The sequence below is a fragment of the Cyrtonyx montezumae genome, unplaced genomic scaffold (genome assembly GCF_038088225.1).
Source record: "Cyrtonyx montezumae isolate F1298 unplaced genomic scaffold, pur_monq_1.0 scaffold_5, whole genome shotgun sequence".
Lineage (NCBI taxonomy): Eukaryota > Metazoa > Chordata > Aves > Galliformes > Odontophoridae > Cyrtonyx > Cyrtonyx montezumae.
Window position 1 is genome coordinate 5152430 of NW_027072056.1, and position 16835 is coordinate 5169264.

At 41.9% G+C, this 16835-nt stretch overlaps 2 protein-coding genes across 2 annotated transcripts in view; both read right to left on the reverse strand.

Moving 5' to 3' along the window:
* Positions 1-8540, reverse strand: part of PIK3CB (phosphatidylinositol-4,5-bisphosphate 3-kinase catalytic subunit beta) — a 45440-nt gene extending 36900 nt beyond the window's left edge. Inside the window, exon 1 of the mRNA XM_065748530.1 lies at positions 8426-8540. The gene's annotated coding sequence lies outside the window, so the exon portion shown is untranslated. The remainder of the gene's footprint in view (positions 1-8425) is intronic.
* The window catches only part of LOC136056028 (vesicle-associated membrane protein 2-like), a 149828-nt gene that overhangs the window by 82971 nt on the left and 50022 nt on the right, over positions 1-16835 (reverse strand). The window lies entirely within an intron of this gene.

Here is a 16835-nt window from a genome sequence, read left to right on the forward strand (position 1 = left end):
TATTTTTACTCAATAGAAGCAATAATTAGGAAGTTCCCATTATTATTATCAGCTTCAAATAATAGTTTATTATCAGATTCTCGTTTCCAATAAAAGAAAAATTAAAGTAATAACAAATCACTGAACTGCATGAGATTGAAATGAAGCAAAACAAGATTTGTGGGGGATCGAGTGACAAAAACAAGTCAAGCATGAAAATTAATAATATTATTAATATTAATTAGCAGATAAATTCCAAATCTGTCCCTCCACTCATCCATGGCTGTGGAAAGCTTACCACAGTGAGTGACCTCTTAAACCGTCTGAGGGAAAGAAACAAAATTTCATGCCACCATGAAACGCACAATGACATTAGAATAGCATAGCATCCACTCCCAGAACCTTAGAGCACAGTTCATTATCTACTAGTGTACCTTTAACAAGAGGGTCTATATGTGGGGTGTTGTTACACAGCTACTTCTACCCACATCAACTCTGCTAGAGTTCTGCTGTAACTGACAATAGCAGACACAGAAAATGTATTGGCATGTTCTAAAACCAAAGCATTTTCATACTTCTGTGCACATATTTCCGTGCTCAGTCTACTTTCTGTAGCATTCTGTGGTCATCGTGATGAAGGAAAGTGGTACCACCTCTATAGAGTGCTAACTTACAGGTACAGCAAGAAGAAATGATACTGATGTGCTCTACATAGGTTATTTCATCTGTAATTTCTATTTTAATTCAGCATAAGATTTTACCATCCTGTTCTAGATGTGTTCCACAGTATTTGCAGTTGTTGATACTGTGTTAGTGCACCAGTGGAAGCTTAAAACATTCTAAGAAGCTGGACTTAGAAATGCCATTGATATCTTCAAATGTAGGCAGCACGGAGGCTGAGGTTCTGCAGCATCTGCTCACAGCCTATGAATTTCAACACAGGCATAAGAAACTTGTAGAATTCTATTTACATTTTCAATTAAAAGGGGAAGAGCAGTTGTTACACAAACCTGCGTGTACTGGGAAGCTGTTCTCGCTCTTGGGCCCTTACTAAACATTTCCTTCCTCAGTGAAACAAGTTTGTGTCTTGCTCAGTCAGCACCAGGGTTCCACCAGGAGCTGACATCACAGGGGTCAAGAGGGATGAGGAGTTGATGCCGAGAGTCACCCACCTCATAACAGCACCGGGCAGCCGAGGGCATGAGCTACGGCACAGCCACACCGTGTGCTGAACCAGCACCACACTTAGCACTGGGGCAAGGTCAGAGGGCCATGTGGGGTGGGAGCAACAGCACCACGGGTGCTTTAAACAGCTTCCAGCTAAAGGAAAACAATCATCATCATCATCATCATCATCAAGCTATATTATTTACTTCAGGCTATAACCCGAAGGCCATTCTTGTCTACTGACTGTGTACAAGCAACTCCTCATACAAAGGAAGGAAGTAATTAAAACAATCTTGGCAACAAGTATCTAATCAATGATTGCTTGAAATTCATACAGCAAAGCCCACTACCAAATGGCTTTGGTGCTTTCTGTTTGTCTTTTTTCGTATGTTAAATACTTTAAGTCACCGATTTGTAGCACTGACAGTGCACACAACTTCCCATGCAAACTCTTAATTTTGCTCTGAACTTAGAGTTGCACATAAATTACATCTTTATACGTAGATGGAGCTCAAAACTGCTCAGTTTGCATTTCAGACTACCAGCAGAAAGAGCTGCTTAGACTCATGGAAAGAAACAGAATACAGCTTAGTAGGAAAACTCCAGAACAAGAGTAGAAACAGAACGTAAGACTCATCTTTGTATTTACATATACAGTATCTAAATCTAGAGGGACTACAACCAGATTTGTGAGCCAAGACAACTGCCTGCAATTTTCCCATCTATAAATCTTGCCTCTGGTGCATGTATCAGGCATTAAAACTGATGTGGAACAACTGCCCTGGCGGCATTCAGCACCCGCATCAAGTCTCCACACAGTGACATACAACACGTGTGTGTCAGGTAACTATTGCCTCAGGATACAGTTCTATCAGTGGCTCTGACAGAAAATCACACTGCCCTTTCTTAGCAAGACCTGAGAGCAGATCCAGATGAGATTTTAGGTATCTTTTTCCTTCAAGCTTCCAGCCAACAGAGCTTCCAGGCTGGCACACCGCATCCCACAGCCAGCAGAGCTGTGCACGGGGCAGGGCCCCATGTCATGGAGCTGTGCCTCCTGCTGCCTTCAGCTGCAAGAAACCATTTCCAGCCAAAAGCAATTAAAACATTAAATGCCTGCCTAAGATGAATACTTCTCAATAGCACAAACTGGGACTCCTGCAGAGCGTGAGAACTTCTTCTGTGAAATCAATGTGAAAGTTACAGAATTTAATTTTGCTTTTTCTGTGTGCTGTGACCTTGATCACAAGATAACTAGACAGTTCAAGGCCAACAGACCACAGGATCTAAGAGCTAACCAGAGCAGCTGCGCGTTCGCAAGCACAGGGTTTATTACTGTTGCTCTCATCTCACTGTGGTTTCTGTTTCCAGATGACTTACCACCTCCAGGCAGACAGAAGAGACGGCTCTAGTGCTGAGTCTCATTCCAGAAGCCAACAACTCTTAGTGACTTTGTAGCTGCACCCTCACACTCCCCAGCAGAAGCATTTTTCATCATCTAGTGACCAGAGAAGTGAGCACCAGCAGGCTCCTGTTTCACAGACTGCTAAGGGGGCTTCAGGAAAGGTGACGGACAAAAGCAAGGTATGCACGGCTGTGAGTTGGCAGCTACTTCTTTTCTTCTCTAAGCAAAACTGGGGAGAACCTGGTGAACACCTGAGCACACAGCCTTCATAAACAAAACATGGACGACACTATCATCAAGACAGGCATCAGCAGAACTGCTGAACATTACATAATATCAAGTAACAAAACCCATACATTCACAACATCCTCGTGTATTGAAAGCCACCATTTAGGCTAAATAGATGATAAGACTTTAGAAGGTAGGCACGATCAGCTGGCAGCAAACTCAGTTCCCTGGAGGCTACAAAGAGAAGGCACTGAGCTGCTAAGTCAGCACACCATTGCTGTCAGAGATGGTAAAGTCAGTCTGACCTGGATACCTTGCTCATGCAAAGGCACTGAACCAGAAGGTGCAAATATCTGTCACAAAGATACCCAAGGAGAAGTGAAGGGCAGAGTGAACTTGGGAAGGGGGCAGGAATAGAGATTTCATATAAGGCTCTCCTGAAATTAAGAGCTAAGCAAGAGTTCTGACACATAAGAGAGCAAACCTGTCATGAGGCACTGCAGAACATCAGATATGGAGTAACAATGCAGTTAATTTGCAAAATGTGTATAGAGAATTTCTAAAGCACCTCTGCTATTTTGTTTGTCTGCTTTTAAATAATGGCCATCGAATGCAAAAGCAGGCAGCCTGGAGAGGTCGTACATCTCCATCCTGAGATGTGTTCACCCATGGATGCATTCACTGGACAAGAGTGGGCACAATCTGAGTGCTGAAGCTGAAATTCAGCATGCAAATTTAATGGCAATCCATGCAGAATTTCAGCAAAGACAGTAGAGAATACAGTCTTATCATTATGCAGGAAAATTACAGCTCCTCATTTAATTGAAGAGAATCCAAATTGCCTCCAGTCCTGAAAGATGGGCTAAAATTAAAAGCAGATGCAGGGTTTCACACACCTTTATATTTTCTCTTTTTTTCCACTGTCATCTCATGGAATTTCTCAATACTTTCTTATTTCTCAATAGTAAAACAGTATTTTCTCTGAGATGTGTTTAAAATTATTTAGAAAGGTCTTGGGATTCATCCAGCACAATTGGTGTGTTAACATCAACATGGGTTAGTTGTTTTCTGGAAAAAGAAAAGCTATGATGGCTTATAGATATGGAAGAGAAAAAGAAATGATGACTGGGGGCAAAAGGAAATTCTAGGGTTTGTCTCATCCTCCAGATAAGAAGCTAGTTTTATTTCCTTTTAAAGCACTTTGTCGTATCAGCAAAAGAACTACCCACAAATTCACGTGGTTCATAAGCAACAACAGACATTAATCTGTGTCTGGTAGGTTCTTCTAAGTCCAACACACTAAAAAAATGACCAAGTTGTGAAATGTAATATGCCGTTAATAAGAAGCTTCCCCTATATTTGTAGTCTCTCTACAAATCCCCTAGCACGTCTCTAAAGGCATGTTTTTCAACTCCAAATTAAAAGGACAAGAAAGCAAAACTCAACACAACATTTGATCTGTTGTCCTGGAGTCTAATAAAAATGAACAATAACGGAAGCTGCAAGGGGGCTGCTGGATACAAACACCAACATATCAGCACTGGAGGCAAATCCTGCCAGCCTCAGCACTGTCTCACAGTGGTTATCCCCTGGGGCCACCCCACAGCCCCAAGCCAAGGGAAGTGCAGGGGCAGAAACCACACGTGTACCAGAGGTTGGTTTCCATATGAAATAAGTTTCATCCACTGATTAATTAACTATTCCAAACAAAGGCATATTCTAAGGGCACCAATATCTACAGCTCCTCAGGTTAAAAGTAATTAGGTTACAAAATTAAGTTGCTTGAACACAAAGCTTGATTTATTTTTGTTTTCACTAAAATCATGAATGTTTACATGAATGCAGGACAAGTGGCAGAAACTTACTTGTTCTGATTAGGTAACAGCTGAGAGCACTCTGCTCAACCAGAAGTTGTCACAACTGTTAGGAGCCACACTCCAAGCTGACCATAGCTGTGATCAATACACCCTTTTATCTATTGCCTCTCCATCACGTGGTGGCCAAAGGGCTTAAAAAACGCCTGGTGGCAATGAAAGCAGCTGGAAAAGCCCTGCCCTGACACACAAAAACAGCATTTAAACAGTATCTTACTGTCCCAAACAGACCAGAAAGCAATCTGACCACAGTAATTTTCTAGGAAACAGTAGCAGCATATCATGTAGCCTAAGCAGAAGAAACACTGAGTGCTTACACAATGTAATCTTTGTAATCATTTTTCTAAGTAGGTAAACTTCCATTACTACTAGCGTGCTTTGAAGGAAACTTTTCAGAGCAAATGAGGGAAAGGGATCCAGCAGCAGTGATGGAAAGGAACAAGAACGTGCAGGAGGGTTTATGAAACTTCCTATAAAACTTCGGAGGCAATTTAAAATAAATTAATAAATAGAAGGAAAAGCTCCTCCTGTGTAACTGAAGGGATTCAAGCTCCTTTGAAAGCCCAGTGCACAGCAGCTCAGCGTGCCTGGCGGTGGCTCTGAAGAACTGACATCCTGTCCTACTGAGATAGGGACCATTTCACAGCTGCTGCCTCAGGCTCTGAGCTTACAGGACCTGATGGGCTGACAACTGGAGTCATCACAGAGTCATCACAGACTCAGGGACGCCTTGGGTTGGAAGGGACCCGAGTGCCCATTCAGTCCCAGCCCCTGCTGTGGGCAGGGACACACCAGGGCCCTGTCCAGCCTGGCCTTGAGCACCTTCAGGGATGGGCATCCGCAGCTTCTGGACAAAGTAATAAACTGATTTCTTTACTGTGTGACATCCTATTCCATATGCTGTTTCACACCATCCAGGAACTGAATAGGTGGATTTCAGTTCAAACTGCTTACAAATTTAAGAAAGAAATGCAAACAACTTGATGATAAATACAATTGCCTAAATTAGCAAAGCTAAGATTTTCCACTCCAGGAATGTCATAGTTATTATCTATGGTAACAAAGATTCTAAGAATTCAAGACATCTACTGTGCAGCTTGGGAAGTTATTTTTAAAGATCATGTGTTACTATAAATATTTCCCAGTGGTTTACTTCAACTGCAACATAAGTTGGCCCTATGGAGTGGAAAATTAAGTGCCCATTAAGTAAGGATTCCTCCAGAAATCAGAATAAAAATACCATCTGATTTTCTAAAAATACCTACATAAAAAGCACAAAGGGCCCTATTTAAATGTCATTCCCTCACAGTGCTCACAGTGGTACCAAGAGCAGTTTCTCAGCTACCCAACCTTAGGTTCACTCACTCTTCTCATGAAATACAGATAACTTTCTACATATAAAGAAAAAAAAAAAGGGAGAGAATGATAAGGGCCATTTTCCAAAGCCCCTGGTTACGTTATGTGTTCACCTGCTGGAGTTTTACTTACTGGCATTCCTCTGCTCTACTCATGGCAGTATGCACTAAGTTTTAGAAACTGAAGTTAGAGTTTTAAAACCACTGTGAATGAAGCTCCTGCTTTAAACCTAATGCCTCTAAATAAAAATAAGTAAATACTGAGCACTTGAAATAGCAATTGACTTCAACACAACTTAGAGACATGGAAAGAAGGAAATGTTAACCAGTTTCAAATAAATATTTGATTTAATTTTAAGCAAGCTGGTTATTCCTTCTTAAGGAAATCATTCTACGATTCAGTTAAAGTACAATTTTTAAAGTGGCGTGTAAATGGAATTGTTACCTTCAGATGCTTTTCCTGCAAAACAAGCCTATGGGTGGAGCAACGTTCCTGAATGCTCTTCCAGATGTGGAAGGCTCCCCAGAATGGGTGTGCTTAGGACAGCAGGAAATTACTCCTCATTACTTTACTCAGGTAAGTAAACTGAGCTCCTGCTCCCTCCAAAGGTTATTCACAATGAACCAAAGAAACGAACAGAACTTAAGTCTGATGTTTATGATAGACTTCGGACAATTCACAGGCAGTATGTTATTCACAGTGAGTACAAAATACCAAGGAAATGTAGTTGTTTGTCACAGTCAGTTCATACACAGAGCTATGCAAAGTGCTCTGACTTCAGCGGGAGTTAGTTCCAGGAACTTGGCCGACAAAATCTGCCAAGTACAGCTGAAAGCAGCCCCGGCCATTCATCATAAGGACCAAAACTAACGAAGACTATCTAAGAGTCATATAATAATTCAGGTGGCCGCGCTTGATCTCAGCTGAAGCGATTCGGGCAGCCTCGAGGGCGGAGGCTCCGCGTGTCGGGAACGCCGGCCGCCACCAGGGGGCGCTGCGGCAACGCGGCGGGCGGGGCGCGGCGCGGAGGTGCGTGTCGTGTCGTGTCGTGTCGGGTCGGGTCCTGCAGTGACGCCCACGTGACACACAGCATGAATAACATCAGCTTCACGCAGAAAATTATCCGGACTTTCCCCCATTTCTAACCTCAGTGCTAACGGTTAGGTATCGCGCAGCTGATGCAAATAAGGTACGGGAAAATTATTACGTTCCCCTTCTCAAGCAACTGAAGCATGCAAATTAAGAGCTGTGTTGCACCAGCACCTAAATGTTTAGGAATCCGGTACCGAAACACACAGCTCACAGCCAGGTAGCTAGGCTTCTTTATACCACAAATGAGACACAGACGTCTCAGTCTGTAACTCACACAAGCCAGAAGTTAATGAGACATGGTAAAGAAAATTACACCTCCGAGATCATCAGTTGAAGACTTTTGCCGGTTCGATGGACTAAAAAACTGCAATATGGGACAACATTGCCACCAACAGCAAAACCCATCATCCCTCCTCCTGCTATCCATCCTCTCCTTAAGCAAGGGCTAGTGCCACAGAGATACCAGCCCAGCTGAGCAACTGATAAAGACTAACGACATCCTGCTTTGCCATATTAGTCATAGCTCTGGTCAGAATCACAATGCAGCTCATTGCTTTGCAGCAGAAAGGGAGATGCAAATTAACACTGTGAGGTTGTACCTAAAAACATCTAGGAGCAGGAAAGCTTCTGTGTCATACACACATACGTCCGTGTGCAAATACTGCATTCCCTTCCCTACAGTAAGTGCACACATGGCTGTCTGCTTTTTTTGGTCTGCATGAGTGTTCTTGTTGTTTTGCAGGGGGAACCACCCCTCCCTCCCTCAGATCAGTGACTGGAAGGCGAGACCAAGACCAAGGGCAGCAGACTGATGCACTCTCCTGGAGAGGACTCTGCCCTCCAGTCCCTCCTTTTCCTGGAGTGGGTTCTGGTCACCAAGTTACAGCCCCTGCTCTGGAGAAGGACAATCTCTCCTTTGCACTCTGTAACACTTGGCAAATTAGAACATGAGTTTCCTTGTGCTAGAGAGTCAGCAGACTAAATGGCACAGTGACTAAGGGCTAATGGAGAAAGGAAATATTTGACACTTGGTACATTCTAAGCACTGCTGTCTGTCACATCTGAAGTGTAAACATGTCCTGCTCAAAGCCATACCCAGAACTCACAGACAAAAAAAAAAAAGATAAGGGAAGACTATCTAGATTTCCTAAGATACAACTGCTACCAAGACTGCAGAGTCCAAAGGAATGACCACTACCAACTGACTGAAATGAGTATAGAGTTTCTGACATTTTTAATGCAAATTTAATGCAGTTGGATATGCTAACAGCCAAACTAGGCTACTGACTGTACAAGCAAAAAGAAATTCATTTGTAATACTTACTTCAGATAACCTGTTCCTGTTTCAGTCCAGCTGTATACTGAAGTTACTTCTATTAACCATTGTTTTCTTACTATTAATCCTGTTTTCTCAGAAGGTTCTACACGATGACCCAAATAAGACCTAAGAAAGAAAAGCAAATGATGTAATTCACAAAATGAGAGCTCAAGCAATTCACAATTCTTTTATTGGTGCCATAAACTGTTTGTGCAGAAATATCTATCACACATTTTCTCTTTTCAAACACAATAACAACACATTCACATCACACAATCTAACTATTGAATGAATGCCAAATCCTCAAAGAAAAAAAGGAAAAAAATGCAGAGGGTGCAATTTCTAACATAGGTATACTCACAATAGTGTTCCTACATAGTCAAAGCTAAAAGAATTTGTTAGCTCCTACGACTACTTGTACATTTTTTGTACGCTCAGTTTGGATCAGATCAACCCAAGTCCACTGCAATTAAAGAAAACAAAAGGGGAAATACAAAGTTGCCCTCATGCTCTTAGCAGTATTCTGTTTTACTCATGGCTGTAAGCTTTCACTTTATTTTTAAGAGCATAATGTCATCCATAGTTCTAATGTGGAGAGCTGGACTCTGTGACACAAGTGCTCCCATCTTCCTATGCATATTTCAACCTCAAAACAGCAGAAGAAAGGTTCAATAGGTCCCCTCTTCCCAACATCCTGCAGGTGCACTGGACAAAAGACCTCTGTGGAGCCAAGACATCTCCATTAAGCTCTACACTGCAAATGAGGCTCTCTCAGCAAAATTAAACAAGCAAACAGAAACATTTAAACCTGCGCTGAAAACAAAGTATTGCTATCAGGTTTTCTTCATCTGCAGGCCAAGCCACAAAACACAAGGCAGGTAACTACTTTTCTCCTCTCACAAACAGTGCACCCTGTGCTCATAGGCACTGAGCACAGCACGAGGATCAGGTACAAGCACTGTCATTCCTCCAGCCCGTGTGCAGCAGAATCTCTCCAGGAATCAGCATGAAGAGCACTGTGAAGCAACTTCAGTTTTCTTTGGTGGTTTTGGAGCTTAGTAGTTGCTGCCCTATCTGTTTACATATGAAAAAGGAATGAAATTACAGCTGCACATACAACTTTTTGAAATCAAGCTTTTGGTGCATGAAGGTATGAACTAATTCAGAAACTTCCCATGGCTAAAGCCTAGGGGATTACACAGCAGCCAAAAAAAAAGAGAAAAATGAAGGTCTTGCAAGACTTGGAACCTGCAAGGACACAGGAACAGCGTAAATCTCTTCCAATCAGTGTGAAAGTACCAGTCATGCATTAATGCTTTATTTCCATGTCAGTGGCTTTGTTTACAGAACCAGAAAAGTCAAAATTAAAAGCTAGAAGCCAAAAGGTAGGGGTTTGGGAGGGAGCATGAAGTGCCATACACTTTAAACACAAGATAAATAGCATTGCTTACAGGACTTTCACCTGAGGAAGCAATCTTCCATGATAGGCAGCATCTCAGAGGGGTGACAAGGTGTACATCTAGAGCCCCAAACCTGGAGCAGAGGCAGGGTATTTTAACTAAAATCTGGTTACTCCAACATCCTGGATGTCTCTGGGTAACCAGGCAGCTGTAGACAAATCAGATCACGGGAGCCTGACACACCACCCTAAATTTACAAGGACCATTGCTCAGGAAGCTTATCATTACCAACGGAGCAAAGAACTGGGTTTCCAGTTTGCATATGTGCTAGCACTGCAACTGCCATATAACTTCATCCAAACAATAACAACTATTTCCATAGAGCTTGGCAAATCACAAAGGCTCCCAAACAGGATACAGGAATCACAGGTAAAACACACAGCAATTTTATTGATAGCAGGCCTGATTGAAAAAAGAAACAACCCAAAACCAACACGTGACCTTATTTCTTCCCTATATCACATCATCTACCCATTCTACTGTGTTCGAACCACATGTCACACAGAAGTGTTGTTAGATTTGTTGACTAAAAGTGCACTTGGAAAGAAAGTAAACCAAGTAAGGTTGGCAGTAAAAAATTAACTCAACGTTTCGGTGTTCAGACCAGCACAACAGAGGTTATGAAAGATGGTTATTGGTGTAAACGCAGATCACATCCAGTCAACTTTCAGATACCACTACACATTCTACCTTCAAAGTACAAGGAGAAAGTTTTTCAAAGGCTAATGACTGTGTAATAAAACAGACCAAGGTACAAACTCTAGTATCCTATTGCCATAACAGCTGGTGGAACCCCAACCACACCAAGAGGCATGTAAGCACAGTCTCTGGAAACAGAGTAAAGATCATAAGGATTGAAGCAACTGCCCCAAGAGGCAGTTTTCAGGATTTTGAGGAACAAAAACAGAGGGAAGAGCTTGTTGCAGTGCACATTTGGTTACGTCCCAGCAACCTCCAGCTTCCACGCACTGCACAGCTTAGTCCAAATTTAAGATCCAATAGAAAGCCTGAATCTGAAAAACTTATCTCCTAGATATTGCAAAGCAGTAGACCCGCACAGAAGGGTCATCCTATGCCTGTGATCACTTCAGTAGGAGAGAATGTCTCTGTAACTCTTAAAGGTGGCACTGTTTATCATGCACTAAGATCAAGATAAAATATTTTAACTGATAACGAACAGCATACTGTTTTACACACGGCAGTGTTTTGCCTTATATGTTCTACTTTAATCACTGGTTATAGCTGGTCAGAAACAATACCAGAACCAAAAAAGCCTCAGCCTTTTCTGAACTACCTCACTTCACAATCCAGAACAACTGATTGTTCTATGAAGCCCACTTATCTCACACAAAATCTTCATAAGCAAACCAAAATAGGCATATAGCTGCAAGCTCTCAACACATAAAAATAGCCACAGAAAATAATAACACAAAACAAAACAAGCAGAGACAGAAACTACAGGATACCAAGCTGTAAGCCAAATGAGTTGCATAAGAGATCTGTGTCAGAACTACAGGTCAATTACAGCCCTGATCTATTTTTCCTTTCTTAATATGGACAAAACAAAGACCACAAAGCATTTTCATGAGTAACTTTAAAAAATGTGGGGCAGTGTTCCTCTTTAAGTTAAATACATAATACCAGCAATGTGATCTGAAGCTAAATTCAGTTACATGCCTTCATTAAGAAGAACCAGCTATCATGGTTATGTTCCTCCAGTGGGTGACTGGGAGCAGAGCTCTGTGCCAGTGGCTGTGACTCACCCTTAGAAGCAGCCCTGTTCACTTTACTCACCCTCAGCATGCTATGGCTCACCACTGTGAAACTCCCTTTGGTATCCAACTGGAAGGTGATCCATCATCCCAATGGCACCTAGGGCTGAGGAACCCAGTAACCACTATGCATTCTAGTTTAGAAATAGACAAGATGGAATGACAATCTTCAATAAAGGCCCTTACAACAAAGTTGATAAAACAATCAAAAGACTCAGAGTTCTTACTGGCACTGAGCAATGAAAGACGTTCAGTAACTTTCAAACAGCAATTTAGGATCAATAAACAAGAACCTAAGCATACAAACAAATCAAAATCCAACTACTTAAAAAATATAACCAAGAATGATTCAAGTGTTTCTCTTCTGCTTTGCCACCTTGAAACAAAATGCCTCTGGGCAAAGCAGACGTGGAACACCTCAGTGTTAATGAAGCTTAACAAAAAAAGACTGGCAGATTGAGAGCTTTTCCCTCTGTCCCTGTTAGCCAATCCCCTGAATCTGAGAGCAGGACACTGACATCAAGATCAGCACTGTAAAAGTGGGAGACCCTGCAGACGCACTGCACTCGGTGCTGGAAAGAGCTGATGGCGGTCTGTGTTGGTACCAGCAATTGCAAAATACACAACATCCTTGGAGAGATTCTGAGCATGAGAATGTGTTAGATACGAGTGGGCTTGGCAGCCTGAAATCACAACATTCTAGGCTGTACACGGCCATTAAAGAAAAACTGCAGTGTTCTTTTATTACTGATGACTCACAAACAAGTGCTTAGATTTGCTTTATATTGATTCATAAACACAGAGTTAATTGAGTAAAGATTTCCAGCTCATTTCCCCTTCCAGTCCAGTTTAGGGCAAATGAGAACAACTCAGCTGGTTGTTTCTGTAGCTGCAAAGTTGGTGACAAAGAACAAGTCATTTGGACTGAACAGACCCATATGTACACAGATTCAAGCTTTCCTACCTCCTGTCAGAGCCACCACCCACTAACATCCCCAGGCAGTGCTGTACCGAAGAGTTGGAAGCCACAATCTCTGCCATCACACAGCAGTGCCCCTCTTTCAACAAATCCATACCTGCAAAAGCTGCAGGGTGAGGCTCCAAGGCTGGAAGCTGAATCACTGGGGAGCAGTGCAGACAGAGGCAAAAGGATCCATCACCCTGCACAATTCCCCATCTCGTATACGAAGGTGCCTGCAACAGTTAATGAGCTGCCACGCACCAGTCCACAACCACTGTGCACCATCAGAGCTCACACTGCTATACTTTGTCTTTCAGTACACTCAAATAGATTGAATGCCATAAAAAAGGTTGATCTCACATGCATTTTCATTATTCTAAAGCAGTATTTGAGAATAGGAAATCACCATTTATACACAGAAACCTCTGGGAGGAGGTATGCAGCACAGCAATTCCTGTACCTGTGAGATGTGAGTGATGTACTCACTCTTTTGGTCTTGTACCATGGCAAAATTATGGCCCATACTTTTGTTCTAAAACCTACTTTATAATAACTACTCAAGTTAGTTATTTGGCGTAGCACAGAACTCTGGGTAAACTAGAGTTGTTAAGGAACAACATTACGTCTCCATCACCTTTTTTTTTTAATGAAGAAATCTTAAATTCAATTAATGAACTGAAGGCCATTCTAAATTCAGACATTCCCTCTATCTTAAACTCATTGAAACATCTTCAAGATGCCCTGGGGCAAAGCATTTTGTCACAATTTTGGATGTGGCCTTTCTAGGTAATGTACTGTCTTCTCACTGCTGTCTCATGGATGAAGAAGCACTGCAAAATAAAATCCTACCGGTCCCATCCAAAAGTTACCAAATCAATAAATACCTATTTGCATTTTACAGGGATAAAGTAAAAACAGAGCCTTCATCTTGGTCCCGCAAAGACCTTGTGGCAATAAGTTAGGTACCTGAAAACACTAAGAAGACGACTACTCCTGGTTGCTGCCTCCTGTGATCTTCTCCGTGCAGCCTGTTTTCTTCAGTACTTCCAGATGTCAGTTTCATTTCCCAATTCCATCATAAATGCCTAATATGGTGAAACTGTGCAAATTTCCGCTGTTTACTTCCCAAATTCTTTTTTAAGGGTGCACACTTCATTTTATGTATGTGAGGGCCCGTTAATAGAGTTAAATAGTGAGGCTAAACAATACATGCTGCAGTAACTGGTTGATATGAACCATTTTGTGAAGCTACTTCCCACTTTGCTCCCAGTGCCAGTTTTAAGGGCTTTGTTCTTTATGACTACAGCAATCCAAAGAGTGGATTGCAACAGATTCTGAACTAACACAGCAGTCAAATTAAATGTACTTCAAAGACGGCCTGCGGCAGTCCAACTTGCTGCTTAATTCCTTATATTACTACATGATAAATATCAACAGTGATTATTTCATCACTAACATATGCAGTGAGTACCACCTGAACTAAAAGTCATCACATACTTGTTGTGATGAAGGAGGAAATATTCCATCATGTAAAAAATGCAGTTTACCTTCAGCTGCATCCAGCGTTCAAAAGCAAACCTACACAGCTCCAGTGGTGAATGAAATGCTGTGTGTTTCCATTCGCTCTTGCTCTCCACTCACTCCTTCTGCAGAGACTTTACCGTCTCATACGCTGGTGCTGAAAACTCAAAGCACCAAAGTTGCACATTACGTGCCAAAATACCCAAACATAGTTCTCAGTGTGTGTATGGAAACCCTTCCAGAACCTCAGCTGTGCTAGAGAACTGAAAGGGGAACCAGGGAGCAGGATGAGCAGGGGCTGAAGAGAGCCAGGACAGCTATGTTCCCTCATCACTGCTCACCAACAAACCCACAGGCACTTAACGAGAGTGGGAACACAGGCAGAACTGAGCAAAGCCTGCCACAATGCAAGTTTCAGCTTCTGGCTTAATTCTTCCATTTTTTTTCTGAGACTTGGAGATAATGGCAGCTTTATAATCCTCTTTTCCTTCTCTTCCTTATGAATGAATTGAAGATGGCCATACACTGGCACTCGGTGAACCATTTACAGTATGAAATGAATCTGTGACTGACCCTGGGATCCAATTTTCTAAGACAAATTAAGACAATCACACCTACAAGCACTAATACAAACCTCTGCATTGATATCTTTGTTTACAGCACTCTTTTATCCCTTTCATTAACTATGTTTTTGCAATGCAGGATGTATTTGCAGACTGCCTTCCAAAACCTATTTCCATAAAAGATCTCATCTCAGTCAACTGCTGCATCCATATCTACCACAAAAAGCATGTGACTACCAAAGACCCCTGTGTCTTAGAACTGACAAATACCATCACTAACTCAGTTTAAAAAATAGCAAAGCAATAACTGTGCCCCTCCCCTAACATTAATGGATCAGGTTTGTTTCTGAAAGGTATTAAGTACCGAACATAGGAAGAACACCACACTTGTGTATGCTGATACCTGGCTCTGCTTGCAGGAGGTTTTCTGTTTGTTTCCTCTTTTATTTAAGAAAAAAAAAAAATCTATCAAATTGAGCATGAGGTTACGCAGCACGATATTATCAAAGAGCCCAGATGTGGGAAGTCTGGACGCAAGTGAAGGCCAAAACATGTCAACAGTTCAAACCTACACTGGGTTGAGAAAGTCAGTTTTGAAAACGGTGATAATATTTTCCACTGCTTGCAGCTATGTCACTTAGAATTACAGAATATTTGATAAAAAAGAAAACAAAACCCCTTCATTTTCATCAATTAGGCTCGGCATAGTAACTTTCGCTACACGGCATTTTTCAGATTCCTTCATTAATGAATTTTCAGTAGGTCAAAGAACGACCTTTTCCTACAGACATATCTCTTAGCAAAGTAAAAGCACGGCCTCAGTGCACTGCCCGTGCATCTGCACGAAGAGCTGAGTAGCTCTGACCCTGTGAGATGGAAACACTGGCACAGAGCAGAAGCACTCGGGGATTACACATCCTTCACAGCGCGAGCGACCTGCTTGGCAGGGCTCACCACAGGTGAACTCCAACTGCGGACACTGTGGGATAAACTGCTCTAACCAGATCAAGAACAATTCTATACTCAATACGACCCCATTGCAAAGTAATTCCTGATGCTGAGATGAACCACAAAGAGCAAGATGGAAAGAACAAAAGACAGCGTTCTTAAATTTCTGTATAACGGCTCCAAAACCACAAGGCTGAAGTGGAGCCCAAGGAGGGCTGGACTGAAAGCACACACTCAGATCTGCTTCCACAGGCAAGGTGAGGAGGAGTATAATGGTTCAACTATAATAAAAATCACACCACCACACTTGGTAACAAAAACTTGTTCTACTGAGGGGTACAAGTCTTAAGAAAAGACTTGAACAACATTTCCCTTAATTCCTTTCCTTTCAAGTTCTCTCCCATGACAAATCAGAAAGCAAACGTGGAAGTTCCCTCACAATCCAGCATCACCTCTCACAGGTACATTGCAGAAAGCAAAGCACATCACAGGAAAACAAAAATCAGACAACACTTACACCACTTCATTTTCTGCTGCATCCCAAGAAATCTTTCTTGGGGTAAACCATCACTAAAACACAGAGCCTTGGGCTCGAAGTGTCAGGAATGCTCCTATTTCTGGGGACCACCCAATTTTCAAGACGACCGTAATTATATACGTAAATCTCTTTATTACTCCACAGACAGAATTGAAACATAGCAAAAGTACAAGCGACTTTCCAGGCCAACTATGCCCATTAAATTAATGAAGCAGCATCATAATAATTGGTTTATATTAGGTCTGGCTCTTTTATTTCATTTTTACCAGTCTCCAGAGTATTGGTCCTAGAGAAAAAAAAATACAATGATGTACTGCAGTGAGAAACGAAGCCACAAGTCTGCATTCTCACACCTCTACCTAGAAGTTCACTGGAAAAGGAATAATAGAGGAAATGGATATAAATAGAGGGTAGTTCATCAGTTGCATTTCTTTTCCCATTACAAGAGTATACTCAATATTCTACCTTTTAATATCATGCTTTAAAAAGACTCCAGCTGCTGTACAGCAGCCTGCTTTTTACAAATAATTCCTCCTTTAAAGAATGTATTTTTTCATAGAAGGAGATTTTCTTTCACCAAACACATTTTCACAGAGCAGGTAAAGTCAGGCTGCACACAGATCACCCTATGGGGTGATGTACATGTGGCTGGC